At 42.8% G+C, this 15,184-nt stretch overlaps 1 protein-coding gene, 1 non-coding gene and 1 pseudogene across 52 annotated transcripts in view; 2 read left to right on the forward strand and 1 right to left on the reverse strand.

Annotated features, from left to right (window-relative positions):
• LOC709083 (protein AF-10) overlaps positions 1-15,184 on the forward strand; it is a 218,583-nt gene that overhangs the window by 18,160 nt on the left and 185,239 nt on the right. The window lies entirely within an intron of this gene.
• LOC107000063 (uncharacterized) lies at positions 7,267-7,885 on the forward strand (annotated as a pseudogene). The gene has a single exon (XR_001447007.3). The product of XR_001447007.3 is annotated as an uncharacterized LOC107000063 (transcript).
• LOC114670169 (U6 spliceosomal RNA) lies at positions 14,580-14,686 on the reverse strand. The gene has a single exon (XR_003719655.1). It is a non-coding gene; the product is annotated as a U6 spliceosomal RNA (small nuclear RNA).

Raw genomic sequence — 15,184 nt, forward strand, 5'->3', positions numbered from 1 at the left:
GGCGTGAGCCACCGCGCCTGGCCCTGAGTTGTACTCTTAAATTAATTCTTGAGGCTCCGCTCAACAATTTATGTTTAATTTTACTGGCTCTTAATTGTTATGGAGCCTGCAAAATGCGGTCATAAAGTTGGACCCATTGATAAACTGGTTAAAGTGAGAGTTTTGTTAGTAGGGAAGAAGGAGAAAATGGACTGGGATTGATAGCTGCAGAATCTGTTACAGTTTGCCTAATGGGGTTCATTGCTCCAGGCCAGTCTCTTTAAGTTGTTTTCTTGACTTGAATTTCTGCATCCTTTAGATAATGGATTTTGGGCCCCATACCTTCTCTCAGCATCCCCTTGGATTTCTAGAATGACTGGTCTACTCATGTCTGGAGCAAGCATCTAATTTCTGTGCAGCTTCTCTAGTCTTAGTAGTCCAGGGCATGTTTTTCTAGAGTCTCTTCCTGTTATGACATGGGCCCTTATCAGCTCTTGTCCTTGTGTAGGGAACCCAGTTAGAGCTTTTCTCCGTATCTTTAGTCTATGTTGCTGTCATAGTCAGTCCTACCCTCTAAAGTATTGTTTCTGATAGCTTCGTTAACTGCCTCAGCTTCAATTAATACTGATTCCTTTAGCTGTTTGTTTTTGAGACAGGGTCTTGCCGTTACCCAGGCTAGAGTGCAGTGATGCTATCTCAGCTCACTGCAAGATTCAAGCGATTCTTCTGCCTTAGCCTCCTGAGGCACTACAGATGGGCACCACCAAGCCCAGCTAATTTTTGTATTTTTAGTAGAGATGGGGTTTTGCATGTTGTCCAGGCTGGTCTCGAACTTCTGACCTCAAGTGATTTGCCTGACTCGGCCTCCCAAAGTTCTGGGATTACAGATGTGAGCTATCGTGCCCGGCCTCATTTAGCTTTAAAATTCTTTTTTATTTCTGACACCTGGAGATTTACCTTTATTCACATAATTAAAAATTATGTGAAAACAATTAAAAATTGTTTTCAGATTTATTTTTGATTTATTTATTTATTTTTTTGAGATGGAGTCTTGCTCTGTCACTCAGGCTGGAGTGCAGTGGTGTGATTTAGCTCACTGCAACCTCTGTCTCCCAGATTCAGGGGTTCAAGTGATTCTCCTGCCTTAGCCTCCTGAGTAGCTGGGATTGCAGGTGCGTGCCACCACGCCCGGCAGATTTTTGTATTTTTAGTAGAGACGGGGTTTTACCACGTTGGTCAGGCTGGTCTCGAACTTCTGACCTCATGATCTGCCTGCCTCAGCCTCCCAAAGTGCTGGGATTATAGGTGTGAGCCACAGTGCCCGGCCAACTTATCTTTGATTTCTAATTGCAAGAAGCCACGGTGAGTACCGAAAAGTACTCAGATTGTATCTTTTTTTTTTTTACATAATACAAATAACTTTTTTATTTCTGTACAAGCTTTTTAGCCTGTACACTTTAAATAGAATGTCTTTAAAGTTGAACATTTACTAAATATTTTTTCGTTACTGCTGACTCATAATCTAGTATTTGATTTTAAACTCAGCATAATATCCTAAGTTCCTATAGCTTTCAAAGAGGTGGTTTTCAAAAATTAACAGATTTGGTGCTTACCATCATAGATAACACAGCCACTTTTACTAGATTGTTTCTTGAATTCCTTTTCCTTTTAATGTGAGAAAAGCCTAGCATAAGGGCAGGAATGACGTAGGTGCTTAATACTTGTTTGTATTCTTTTCTAACCTGCCTACAAAACTAGTAAGAGAGTTGAAAACGTAGATATACTTTGATAAATTGCCTAGCATATGGTGTATCTGTTTATTCTGTTTTTGTGTTTAGACTTTTTTTTTTTTTTTTAAATCTAATGGTTTCTCTCTCTCTCTCTCTTTTTTTTTTTTAAGGCAGAGTCTCGCTCTGTTGCCCAGGCTAAAGTACAGTGGTGTGATCTCAGCCCACTGCAACCTCTGCTTCCCGGGTTCAAGCGATTCTCCTGCCTCAGCCTCCCAAGTAGGTGGGATTACAGGCACGCACCACCATGCCTGGGCAATTTCTGTATTTTTAGTAGAGACGGGGTTTCACCATGTTGGCCAGGCTGGTCTCGAACTCCTGACCTCAGGTCATCCTCCCATCTCAACCTCCCAGGTAGCTGGGACTACAGGTACACACCACGCCTGTCTAATTTCTGAATTTTTTGTATAGATGGGGTCTCACTATGTTGCTAGGCTGGTCTTGATCTCCTGGGTTCAAGGGATCCTCCAGTCTTGGCCTCCCAAAGTACTGGGACTACGGGCATGAGCTACCGTTCCTGGTTTTTGCTAATTTCGAAGACAAAAGTATACAGCAGTGTTATTACTTTCTGGTGTTAATTTTTCTTTTTTTCTCTGTAATTAATATTTGTCCTGTATTTCAACTTTCCTCATGTTTTTTTTTTTTTTTTTCTAAGGCTATAAGACTAAATCTTTGTATATCTTCTCACTGCTTTTTTTTTGTTTGTTTGAGATGGAGTTTTGCTCTTGTCACCCAGACTGGAGTATAGTGGAGGTAATCTCAGCTCACTGCAACTTCCACCTCCTGGGTTCAAGCAATTCTCCTGCCTCAGCCTCCTGAGAACCAAGGATTACAGGCGCCAACACATCCGGCTAGTTTTTGTATTTTTAGTTGAGAGGGAGTTTCACCATGTTGGCCAGGCTGGTGTCGAACTCCTGACCTTAGGTGATCCACCTGCCTCGGCCTCCCAAAGTGCTAGGATTACAGGTGTGAGCCACCACGCCTGGCCTCTCTCATTGCTTGCTTAAATAATCTGCGTGGTTATTGTATTAGGTAGTTTATAGATTCACTTTTCCTTTCCTTCCTTTTATCATCTTTCCTGTTTATTTTCTTCTTCCTCTTCTTTCCCTCTCCTCTTTTTCCGCTCTTTGATTTTATTCTTCTCACTTGTTCCTTACCCCTTCCTCCTCCCTCCTTCCTCTCTCCTCTTTTACTTTCCCTTGTCTTACTTTCCTCCCCCTTCCTTTCCTTTTTAAACCAGGGACCTTCTTCTGGGTACCATCTGCTTGCTCCCATCTGGACTGTTTGCTCTTTAGGTTTGCTATATAGATAGTGGAACATCCCTTCACCATTATCTTGGCATTTTCTTCTTGCTTATATTGGATTCCCTGTTTTTTAGCCCCCTACTCCCCTGTTTCTTTATATTTAAGAAGGCACATCTTCTGGCAGCTTCATAGGAAAAGGCACATGAGAAATAAATTAGGGTTTGCATGGTTAATAAAATGGGATTGCTATCTTACTTGATTGTTTGACAGAATACATAGAATTCTTGGTTGGAAATCATTTTCTTTCAGAATTTGAAGGTATTTCTCTACTGACTTTTAGCTGTTAGTGTTACTGTTATCAAGTCCAAAGCAGTTCTACTTTCTTTTTTTTTTTTTTTTTTTTTGAGATGGAGTCTCACTCTGTCACCCAGGCTGGAGTGCAGTGGTGCGATCTCTGCTCCCTACAACCTCTGTGTCCCGGGTTCAAGAGATTTTCCTGCCTCAGCCTCCCTAGTAGCTGCGACTACAGGCGTGTGACACTACGCCTAGCTCAGTTTTGTTTTGTTTTGTTTTTTTTTTTAGATGGAGTCCCGCTCTTTTGCCCAGGCTGGAGTGCAGTGGTGCGATCTCGGCTCACTGCAACCTCCACCTCCCAGGTTCAAGCAGTTCTCCTGCCTCAGCCTCCTGAGTAGCTGGGATTACAGGCGCCCGCCACCACACCCAGCTAATTTTTGTATTTTTAGTAGAGATGGGGTTTCACCATGTTGGTCAGGCTGGTCTCTAACCCCTGACCTCGTGATCCACCCACCTCGGCCTCCAAAGTGCTGGGATTACAGGCATGAGCCACCGCGCCCGGCCAGTTTTGTATTTTTAGTAGAGATGGGGGTTTCGCCATATTGGCCAGGGTGGTCTCAAACTCCTGGCCTCAGGTAATCCACCTGCTTCGGCCTCCTAAAAGTGTTGGGATACAGACGTGAGTCACTGCACCCGGCTGCAATTCTGATTTCTTTTTCTTTTCCTTTTTCTTTTTCTTTTTCTTTTTTTTTTTTTTTTTTTTGAGACAGTGTCTCTCTCTGTCACCCAGGCTGAAGTGCAATGGCATGATCTTGGCTCACTGTAAACTCTGCCTCCTGGGTTCAAGTGATTCTCTTGCCTCAGCCTCCCGAGTAGCTGAGATTACAGGCGTGTGCCACCATGCCTGGCTAATTTGTATTTTTGGTAGAGATGGGGTTTCACCATGTTGGCCAGGCTGGTTTTGAACTCCTGAACACAAGTGATCCACCCGCCTCAGCCTCCCACAGTTTTGGAATTACAGGCATGAGCCACTGCACCTGGCCTATTCTGATTTCTTTTTAATCGTTTGTGTGTGGTAGTTCTCTCTGGATTTAGTATTTTTCTCTTTAACCTGGTTATTCTGATATTCACGATGGTGTGCTTTCTTTTACACATTGTACTAGGTACACAGTGATCCTTTTGATTTGTTAGCTCACGTTTCGGAATGTGAGTTTAGGTCAGAGAGAAAGTTTTTGAATTATTCCTTTGAAAATTTCCTCCATTCTGTTTTGTTTGCCTTTTCTGTATTTTTAAAACATTTTGGATGTTGGACTTTTCTAATTTGATCCTATAATTTTTGTATTTTCTGTTTCAGTTGTATAGCTCTTTTTACTCTACTTTCTGAGGTGATTCCCCACTTTCTCTTCCAACTCTTTACTTAAAAATTTTTTTGTTTGTTTGAGACAGCATCTTGACAGTGTAGCCCAGGCTGATCTTGACAAAGGTGATTCTCTGGGTCGGGCGCGGTGGCTTACGCCTGTAATCCCAGCACTTTAGGAGGCTGAGGCGGGCGGATCATGAGGTCAGGGGATCGAGACCAGCCTGGCTAACACGGTGAAACCCTGTCTGTACTAAAAATACAAAAAACTAGCCGGGCGTGGTAGCAGATGCCTGTAGTCCCAGCTACTAGGGAGGCTGAGGCAGGAGAATGGCGTGAACCCGGGAGGTGGAGCTTGCAGTGAGCCGAGATCGCACCACTGCACTCCAGCCTGGGCAACAGAGCGAAACTCCGTCTCAAAAAAAAAAAAAATAAATAAATAAAAAGAAAGTGATTCTCTCAGTCTTCCCTAGTGTTGGGATTATAGGTGTGCTACTACTCCTGGCACTCCTTCACTTAATTTTTTTTTTTTTTTTTTTTTGAGACGGAGTCTTGCTCTGCCTCCAGGCTAGAGTGTAGTGATGCGATCTCAGCTCACTGCAGCCCCCGCCTGCCGGGTTCAAGCGATTCCCCTACCTCAGCCTGCCAGGTAGCTGGGATTATAGGCACGTGCCACCACGCCCGGCTAATTTTTTTTTTTTTGGTATTTTAGTAGAGACCATGTTGACCAAGATGGTCTCGATCTCCTGACCTCATGATCTGCCTGCCTCGGCCTCCCAAAGTGCTGGGACTACAGGCGTGAGCCACCGGGCTCGGCCCCTTCACTTAAATTTTTCAAGTCTGTTATACTAATTTCTTTCTTTCTTCTTTTTTCTTTCTTTTCTTTCTTTTTTTTTTTGAGACAGAGTGTTGCTGTGTTGCCCAGGCTAAGGTGCATTGGTGTGATCTCGGCACACTGCAACCCCCACCTCCTGGGTTCAAGCGATTCTCAGTCCTCAGCCTCCCTAGTAGCTGCGATTACAGGCGCACGCCACCATGCCCAGCTAATTTTGTATTTTTAGTAGAGACTGGGTTTCACCATGTTGGTCAGGCTGGTCTTGAACTCCTGACCTCAGGTGATCCACCCACCTTGGCCTCCCAAAGTGCTGGGATTACAGGTGTGAGCCACCGCACCTGGCCATACTTTTTAATTTCTAAGGACTCTTTATGCTCTCTGGCTGCTCCTTATTTTTGTAATCTTCTGTTCAAGTTTCTTGGATACAGTTTATTTTCATTTAAATTTAATTTAATTTTATTTTTTTGAGACAAGAGTCTTGCCTGTCACCCAGGCTGCAGTGCAGTTGTATGATACTGGCTCACTACAGCCCCCGCCTCCTGGGTTCAAGCAATTCTCCCACCTCAGCCTCCTCAGTAGCTGGGATTACAGGCGCCTGCCACCACGCCTGGGTAATTTTTGTATTTTTAGTAGAGACTGGGTTTTGCCATGTTGGCCATGCTGGTGTGAAACTCCTGACCTCAGGTGATCCACCCTCCTCAACCTCCCAAAGTGCTGGGATTACAGGCATGACTCGCAATGCCTAGCTGATACTTTAATTGGAGGTTTTTGTTTTGTTTCAGTTACGAAATTTTCTTCTGCTCCTTGAAGTCTTCTTTTGTATTGTTTTGGCCTGTCTTTCGTGTTAGTGACTTTATGTAAAAATCTGGTGATTCTCAGCCATTGATTTAAATTTAAGACTTTTTTTTTTTTTTTTTTTTGAGAGGGAGTTTTGCTCTTGTTGCCCAGGCTGGCATGATCTCGGGTTGCTGCAGCCTCCGCCTCCCAGGTTCAAGTGATTCTCCTGCCTCAGCCTCCCGAGTAGTGGGGATTACAGGCGTGCACCACCATGCCCGGCTAATTTTGTATTTTTAGTAGAAACGGGATTTCTCCACGTTGGTCAGGCTGGTCTCGAACTCCCGACCTCAGGTGATCCACCCGCCTTGGTCTCCCAAAGTGCTGGGATTACAGGTGTGAGCCACTGGGCCTGGCCTTTGTTTTTTTTTTTTTTTTTTTTTTTTGACATGGAGTCTTGCTCTGTTGCCTAGGCTGGAGTACAGTGGTGCAATCTCGGCTCACTGCACAACCTTCGCCTCCTGGGTTCAAGCAATTCTCCTGCCTCTGCCTTCTGAGTAGCTGGGACTACAGGCATGCGCCACCACACCTGACTAATTTTTGTATTTTTAGTAGAGACGGGGTTTCACCATGTTGGCCAGGCTGGTCTCAAACGCTTGACCTGACCTCAGGTGATCCGCCTGCCTCGGCCTCCCATAGTGCTGGGATTACAGGCGTGAGACATTGTGCCCAGCCTCAAATTTAAGACAAATTCCTAATGAGTGGATTGAAAGTTCTGTGTAAGGAGACATTATTGAGTGATAGACTTCATTATAAATGATCTAGCGGGGTTCTAAGCTTATTAAGAGAGAAATACATCTGATCATGATCACCTGTTTGGGGTTGACAAACCTGGTTACCAATATTCCTTCAGCCAGATGGATGTTGGAATTTGAGGATTTAGAATTACACTTTTGTGATTCTTGTTTTTCTTCAGCTGCTCCTGGTGTCCCTCAGTCTAGATTTCTTACATTTACCCTCTCTAGAAAATTAACCTTTGCAGTTTTCTAGGGCAAGTGAGAGCCAGTTACGTGTTAGTATGTAGTGGATAAGGGGATTGTTTTGATTGCTTTTCAGATGATATGCAATTCCTCTTGGTTAGCCTCATCTGGAAATGTCCCTCCTGGATACATAGAACATCACTGCGCATGCCCATCTCCCCTCCCCCAGTGCCTGGTATCTAATGTTCCTCCAGTTTCTGGTGCTCTAATGCATTGCTTTTGGACTTGTCTTTCTTACTGCAGCGGCTTTGTTTGGTCCTAAGTCATTTACCACTTGTCATATGTCCTTTCAAGTTTCCAGGGATAGTCTTTTTTATATTTATGGCTTTATGCCCTTTATCTCAGTTGTCATTTGGCGTTTCAAGAAGGAGAGGTGGTAGTCTTTAAGTGGAATTAACTACTTGTGTTTCTGATGTGGTCTTTTTATGTTTCTGACAGGGTCTTGTTTTACCAAGTACTAGTCATCAGTCTATCCTGTTTACTTGATTTTTTTCCCATTCAACTCACAAACATTTTTGAATCGTCTCATGAATTCTGCTTTCCATTTACATTTTTGCCCTTTTATCTTTTCCCCATCGCTGACAAGCTTCCTGAAAAAATAAAACTAGTTGATGTATTCACTTCTTCAAATGCCTACTGCGTCGTTATTTTTTCCCTTGTGCTTAATGATTGAGATATTTTCAGTTATTATAAGTAATAGCATATAAAATCTGTATTTGATATAACACTTTCATCATGGACACTGTCCATTTTGTTCTTCAGTGACTCTTAACATAAAAGATCCATGTACAAGAAGTTCTTTTAATAATAAAGCATCAGGAAAATTATCTCCTTTGCGTATTTGGTATATTTCCTCCTTTTTGATAGATCTGTGAAATACATTCTGTTTATCTTTTTGTCCTGGTTACCAGGCAGCCTAGCACCAAATCTGGTCTTTAGTTAAATCAGCTGTATTAATATCATTATTAGTATATTTGTTCCCTCTTTCTCCTTCCATGGGGTTTAGGACTTCACCTCTTATCTCTGTTTCTCTGCGTGTTGATTTCATTCTCTCACACTACAGACTCTACTTCATGAGGCTGGAACCATGACTGCTGGCAGCTCTTGTTTCCAGCCCCTTCTACCAGAAGAAGGGGCTTTCTTGAAGAATCCTGGAAAGGACTCTGATTGGCCTGTGTTGGATCATGTGCCCATCATCTCTGTGGCTGGAGTGGGGAGGGTACTGTGAATGGCAACCCTCACTAGAACTACATAGTTGGAGTCAGGGGTAAGAGCAGTTTCCATAATGCAGGGGGGTGGGTGCTGTTTGCAAAAGAAGGGGATGCTTATGAAGCAGAAAAACAATAGATGTCTATCATACTGGCTCTTATTATTTTTCTTTTTTTTTTTTGGAGACAGAGGTCTCGCTCTGTTGCCCAGGCTGGAGTACAGTGGTGCGATCTGGGCTCACTGCAACCTCTGCCTCCCAGGTTCAAGCAATTCTTCTGCCTCAGCCTCCCAAGTAGCTGGGATTACAGGTGCCTGCCACCATATCTGGCTAATTTTTTATAGTTTTAGTAGAAACGGGGTTTTGCCATGTTGGCGTGACTGGTCTGGAACTACTGACCTCCGGTGATCCACCCACCTCAGCCTCCCAAAGTGCTGGGATTACAGGCGTGAGCCTCTGTGCACGGCCTTATTTTTCTTCTTTTAATTGTTACAATACTTGTCCTTTATTGTAGACTGCCTCAAATCCTTTTCTAAAAATTTTAGGTTTCAGTACATATAAATATCCTAAAATAACATAAACTATTCATTCACTCATCAAGGGTGCAGTGAGCTATGATCCTGACACTGTACTCCAGCCTGGGTGACAGAGTGAGACCCTATCTCTAAGGAAAAAGAAAAAATCAAAGAGATCATGGGCTTAGATGAACTAAATATATGACTGAGCAAGTTTATTATCTTCTTTTTTTAAAAAAAATTAAAAAAAAAATTTTTAGATTTTTTTTTTTTTTTTTTTTTGAGACGGAGTCTCGCTCTGTCGTCCGGGCTGGAGTGCAGTGGCCGGATCTCAGATCACTGCAAGCTCCGCCTCCCGGATTTACGCCATTCTCCTGCCTCAGCCTCCCGAGTAGCTGGGACTACAGGCGCCCGCCACCTCGCCCGGCTAGTTTTTTGTATTTTTTAGTAGAGACGGGGTTTCACCGTGTTAGCCAGGATGGTCTCGATCTCCTGACCTCGTGATCCGCCCGTCTCGGCCTCCCAAAGTGCTGGGATTACAGGCTTGAGCCACCGCGCCCGGCTAGATTTTTAATTAAAGAACAGAGGTGGGGTTTTGCTACGTTGTCCAGGCTGATCTTAAACTCTTGGCCTCAAGCGATCCTCCTTCCTTGGCCTCCCAAGGTGCTGGGATTATAGGCATGAGTCATTGTGCCCAACCTCTTTTCAAAACATTTTTAGTTTTTAAAATTTTAAATAGAGACATCTATTTGTTTTGACACTATTCCTCTCAGTTCCACAGTGGCACTATCATAAATCAGCTATTAATATTTGTATGGATTTCTTTCTGGACTTTGTGTTCTTTTTATGTGCCTTTGTGAGAGAACCACAGTTTTAAAATTACTATAGCTTCATATTAATAATAACTGGATACAAGATATCAGATAGAATTAGTCCTTCTATATTGTGTTCCTTTTTTGTTGTTATTTTAAGTATCTTGCCACTTCTTAGCTCTTTGCATTTGATAAATATTTTGAACCATAATATTCCACAAAAATGTTGCTAGTGTTTTGAGTTTGCATTGATTGTGTATATCAATTTGGGGAGAATGGACTTCTTTCTTTTTGAGACAGAGTCTTGCTTTGTCACCCAGGCTGGAGTGCAGTGGTGCGATCTCGGCTCACTGCAGCCTCTGACTCCTGGGTTCAAGCGATTCCCCTGCCTCAGCCTCCCAGGAAGCTGGGACTACAGGCGTCTGCCACCATGCCTGGCTGATTTTTGTATTTTTAGTAGAGAAGGGGTTTCATTATGTTGTCCAGGCTGGTCTCGAACTCCTGACCTTGTGATCCGCCTTGCCCTCCCAAAGTGCTGGGATTACCGGCATGAGCCCCTGCGCCTGTTGAGAATGGACATCTTTATAGTTTTGAATTTTTCAATCCATGAACATGGTAATCTGATTATTCAGATTTTCCTTACTCATTGTGGTAAAATACACATAATACAAAATATAGCATTTTAACCATTTTTTCTGTATGCAGTTCAGTGGCATTAAGTACATTCACAGTATTTTATAATCATCAGCAGTATATATTTCCAGAACTAATCCCAAAGAGAAATTCTGTACCCCATAAGCATAACTCTCATTTCACCCTCTCTGTAGCCCCTGGTAACTTCTGTTTTCTATCAAGTTGCCTAGTTTAGCTACCTCATGTAAGTGGAATCTTATATTTGTTCTTTTGTATGTAGCTTATTTCACTTTGAATGTTTTCAGGGTTCATCTATGTTGTAGCATGTATCAGAATTTGAATCTTGTTTATAGCTGAATATTACATAATCCATTATTATGTATATACCGTATTTTGTTTATCCATTCATCTGTTGATGGAAACTTGAGTTGTTTCTACCTTTTTGCTATTGTGAATAATGCTAAGCTGAACATTGGTATTCTAGCATCTGTTTTAATCTCTTTTTTTGAGTGGAGGGGTATACATTAGGAGTGAAGTTGCTGGATCGTATGGTAATTCTGTTTGGCTTTTTTTTTTTTTTTTTTTCCTGAGACAGAGTTTCACTCTTGTTGCCCATGCTGGAGTGCAATGGCATGATCTCGGCTCACTGCATCCTCCACCTCCCGGTTTCAAGTGATTCTCCTGCCTCAGCCTCCCGAGTAGCTGGGACTACAGGCGTGTGCCACCACACCTGGCTAATTTTGTGTTTTTAGTAGAGATGGGGTTTCTCCAATGTTGGTCAGGCTGGTCTCAATCTCTTGACCTCAGATGATCTGCCGGCCTAGGCCTCCCAAAGTGCTGGGATTTGAGCCACCGTGCCCGGCCTGTTTGGCCTTTTGAGGAACTGCCAAAATGTTTTTCACAGAGACTTCAGCATTTTGTATTCCTACCAACAATGCATGAAGATTCAGTTTTTTTCCACTCAAGTCTTTTTCAGTTTTCTTCAACTCTTGTTATTTTCTGTTGTTGTTGTTACTGTTTTTGAGACAGGGTCTTGTTCTGTCACTCAGCATTGAAGTGCAGTGGCTTGAACATGGCTCACTGGAGTGTCAGCCTCCTGGGATCAGGCATTTGTCCCACCTACACTCCTGTGTAGCTGGGACCACAGGCACACACCACCACCACTGCCACCTCATTTTATTGATTTTTATAGAGAGGTAGCTTCACTATGTTGTCCAGTCTGATTTTGAACTTCTGGACTCAAGCAGTTCTCCTGCCTCAGCCTCCCCAGAGTATTACGATTACAAGTGTGAGTCATGATACCTGGTCAGTTTTCTGGTTTTTGATGATAGCCATGCTAATGATGTGAAGTGGTATCTTGTTTTGATTTGCATTTTCCCAGTGATTAGTGATACAAGCATCTTTTCATCTGCTTGTTGGCCATTTGTGTGTATTCTTTGGAGAAATGTCTGTTCAGGTCCTTTGCCCTTTTTGTGTGACTTTCTGTTGTTGAAATATCAGTATTCTTTATCTACTTCTAGATCCTAGACCCAGTATCTAATTTTAGATTCCAGACCGTTCTTAGATATATGATTTGTGAATACTTTATCCCATTCTGTGTGTTGTCTTTTCACTCTGTTGATAGTCATGTCCTTTTATGCACAGAGATTTTAATTGTGATGAAGTCCAATTTATCTTTTTTTAGTTTTTGTTTTCTGTGCTTTTGGTATATCCAAGAAATGATTGTCAAATTTAGTGCAGTGAAGATTTCCCCGTGTTTTCTTCTAAATGTTTCTATAATTGTTGCTCTTTTTTTCTTTTTATTTGAGACGGATCCTTGCTCTGTTGCCCAGGTTGGAATGCAGTGGTGTGATCTCGGCTCACTGCAACTTCTGCCTCCCGGGTTCAAGCGATTCTCCTGCCTCAGCCTCCTGAGTAGCTGGGACTACAGGTGCGTGCCACCACACCCAGCTAATTTTTGTATTTTTAGTACAGATGGGGTTTCTTCGTGTTGGTCAGGCTGGTCTCAAACTCCCAATCTCAGGTGATCCGCCTGCCTCGGCCTGCCTGGGATTACAGGCACGAGCCACCGCACCCAGCAACACTATTTTGATTACTGTAGCTTTGTAGTAAGTTTTGAAATCAGGAAGTGTGATGTCTTCAAATTTATTCTTCCTTTTCAAGATTGTTTTGACTATTTGAGGTCCCTTGAGATTCTTCATGAGTTTTAGAATGTATGTTTTTTTTATTTCTGCAAAAAGCATTCTTGGGATTTTGATAGGGATTTGATTGAATGTGTAGATTGCTTTGGAGTGTAACATCTTAGCAACATTAAGGTGTTACAATCCAAAAACATGAAATGTCTCTCCATTTATTTATGTTGTCTTCAGTTTATTTCAGTAAAGTTTTGTGATTTTTCTGTGTATAAGTCCTGCATTTTCTTCATTGCTGACTTATATATACTTGTTTTTTCTTTTTTTTTTGAGACGAGTTTCGCTCTTGTTGCCCAGGCTGGAGTGCAATGGCATGATCTTGGCTCTCCGCAACCTCTGCCTCCTGGGTTCAAGCGATTCTCCTGCCTCAGCCTCCCGAGTAGCTGGGATTACAGGCATGCGCCACCACGCCCGGGTAATTTTGTATTTTTAGTAGAGATGGGAGTTCTCCATGTAGGTCAGGCTGGTCTTGAACTCCCGACCTCAGGTTCCTGGTGCTTCCTATTGCACCATCTTCCCAGAATCCTCTCCCTTCCTGTTGTGCTTTTATAGCCACACCCGCTTTCCTCCTGCCACCAGACTTAGTCATAACCACTAATGTATTCCTCATTTTGGTAATTTTGTTATCTCAAGGATGTTATATATTATATAAATGGGATGATAGAACTTGTAATTTTCTGGAGGCCGGGAGCGTGGCTTAAGCCTGTAATCCCAGCACTTTGGGAGGCTGAGGTGGGTGGGTCACTTGAGGTCAGGAGTTCGAAGCCAGCCTGGCCAACATAGTTTAACCCTGTCTTTACTAAAAATACAAAAATTAGCCAGGTGTGGTGGCACACACCTGTAATCTCAGCTGCTTGGGAGGCTGAGACATGAGAATTACTTGAACCCACGAGGCAGAGGTTGCAGTGAGCCGAGATTGTGCCACTGCACTCCATCCTGGGTGACAGAGTGAGACTCTGTCTAAAAACAAAACAAAACAACATGTAACTTTCTGAGATTGAGTTTTTTTACACTAGGTTTAATTCCTTGGAGATTCCTCCAGGTCGTTGCTTAGTATTTGTTACAGTTATACTGCGTTTTGTTTAATTACTTATTTGCTGAAAGATAATCTCAGTTATTTCCACTTGTAGGTTATTAAGAATAAAACTGCTATAAACGTTACACGGGTTTTCATGTGAACATAAGTCTTCATTTATTAATTTTGATGGGCATTAGTGATATCTCATTGTGTGTATTATTATTATTATTTATTTTATTTTATTTTTTTTTGAGATGGAGTCTTGCTCTGTCGCCCAGCCTGGAGTGCAGTGGCGCAATCTGGGCTCACAGCAAGCTCTGCCTCCCAGGTTCATGCCATTCTCCTGCCTCAGCTTCCTGGGTAGCTGGAACTACAGGCGCCTGCCACCGCACTTGGCTAATTTTTTGTATTTTTAGTAGAGACGGGGTTTCACCATGTTAGCCAGGATGGTCTCGATCTCCTGACCTCGTGATCCTTCCGCCTCGGCCTCCCAAAGTGCTGGGATTACAGGCGTGAGCCACTGCGCCCAGCCTATTATTATTATTTTTTTGAGACAGGGTCTTGCTCTGTTACTTAGGCTTTGAAGGGCAGTGTCATGCTCATGGCTCATTGCCGCCTTAACCCTCCGAGTAGCTGGGACTATGGGTGTATGCCACTACACCCAGCCAATGTTTTTAAAAATACGTTTTTGGAGAGATGGGGTCTTGCTATGTTGCTTAGGCTGGTTTTGAACTTCTGAGCTAAAGCTGTGCTCCAGACTGGTCTCCTAAAGTGCTGGGATTACAGGCCACTACACACGCCTCATTGTGTTTTTAATACGTATTTACTTAGTGGCTAATGATGTTGACCATCTTTTAAGGTGCTTATTTGGTACCTTTTTTTTTGTTTGTTTTTTAATATGGAACACTTTAAGAATTTGCATGTCATCACTGTGCAGAGAGCATGCTAATCTTCTCTGTATTGATTCAATTTTGGTATATGTGCTCCTGAGACAAGCACTAATACTTTTATATATCCTCTGTTCATCACTTTTGTCTATTTTCTTTTTCTTTTTTTTTTTTTTGAGACAGAGTCTCCCCATCTCTACTAAAAAAATACGAAAATTAGCTGGGCATGGTGGCACATGCCTGTAGTCCCAGCTACTTGGGAGGCTGAGGCAGGAGAATTGATTGAACTCAGGAAACAGAGGTTGCAGTGAGCTGAGATTGCACCACTGAACTCCAGCCTGAGTGACCGAGTGAGACTCTGTCTAAAAAAAAAAAAAAGGCTTGGCACGTTGGCTCACACCTGTAATCCCACTACTTTGGGAGGCCAAGATGGGAGGCGGAGGTTGCGGTGAGCTGAGATCGCACCATTGCGCTCCAGTCTGGGGAACAAGAGCGAAACTCCGTCTCCAAAAAAAAAAAGTATTCCACCCTCGATGGGTGGAATGTTCTCTAAATGTCATGGATCCAGTTAGTTCATGGGGTTAAATTCAGTATTCCTTGTGTGAATACA

Source organism: Macaca mulatta, chromosome 9, assembly GCF_049350105.2.
Source record: "Macaca mulatta isolate MMU2019108-1 chromosome 9, T2T-MMU8v2.0, whole genome shotgun sequence".
NCBI classification, from domain to species: Eukaryota; Metazoa; Chordata; class Mammalia; order Primates; family Cercopithecidae; genus Macaca; species Macaca mulatta.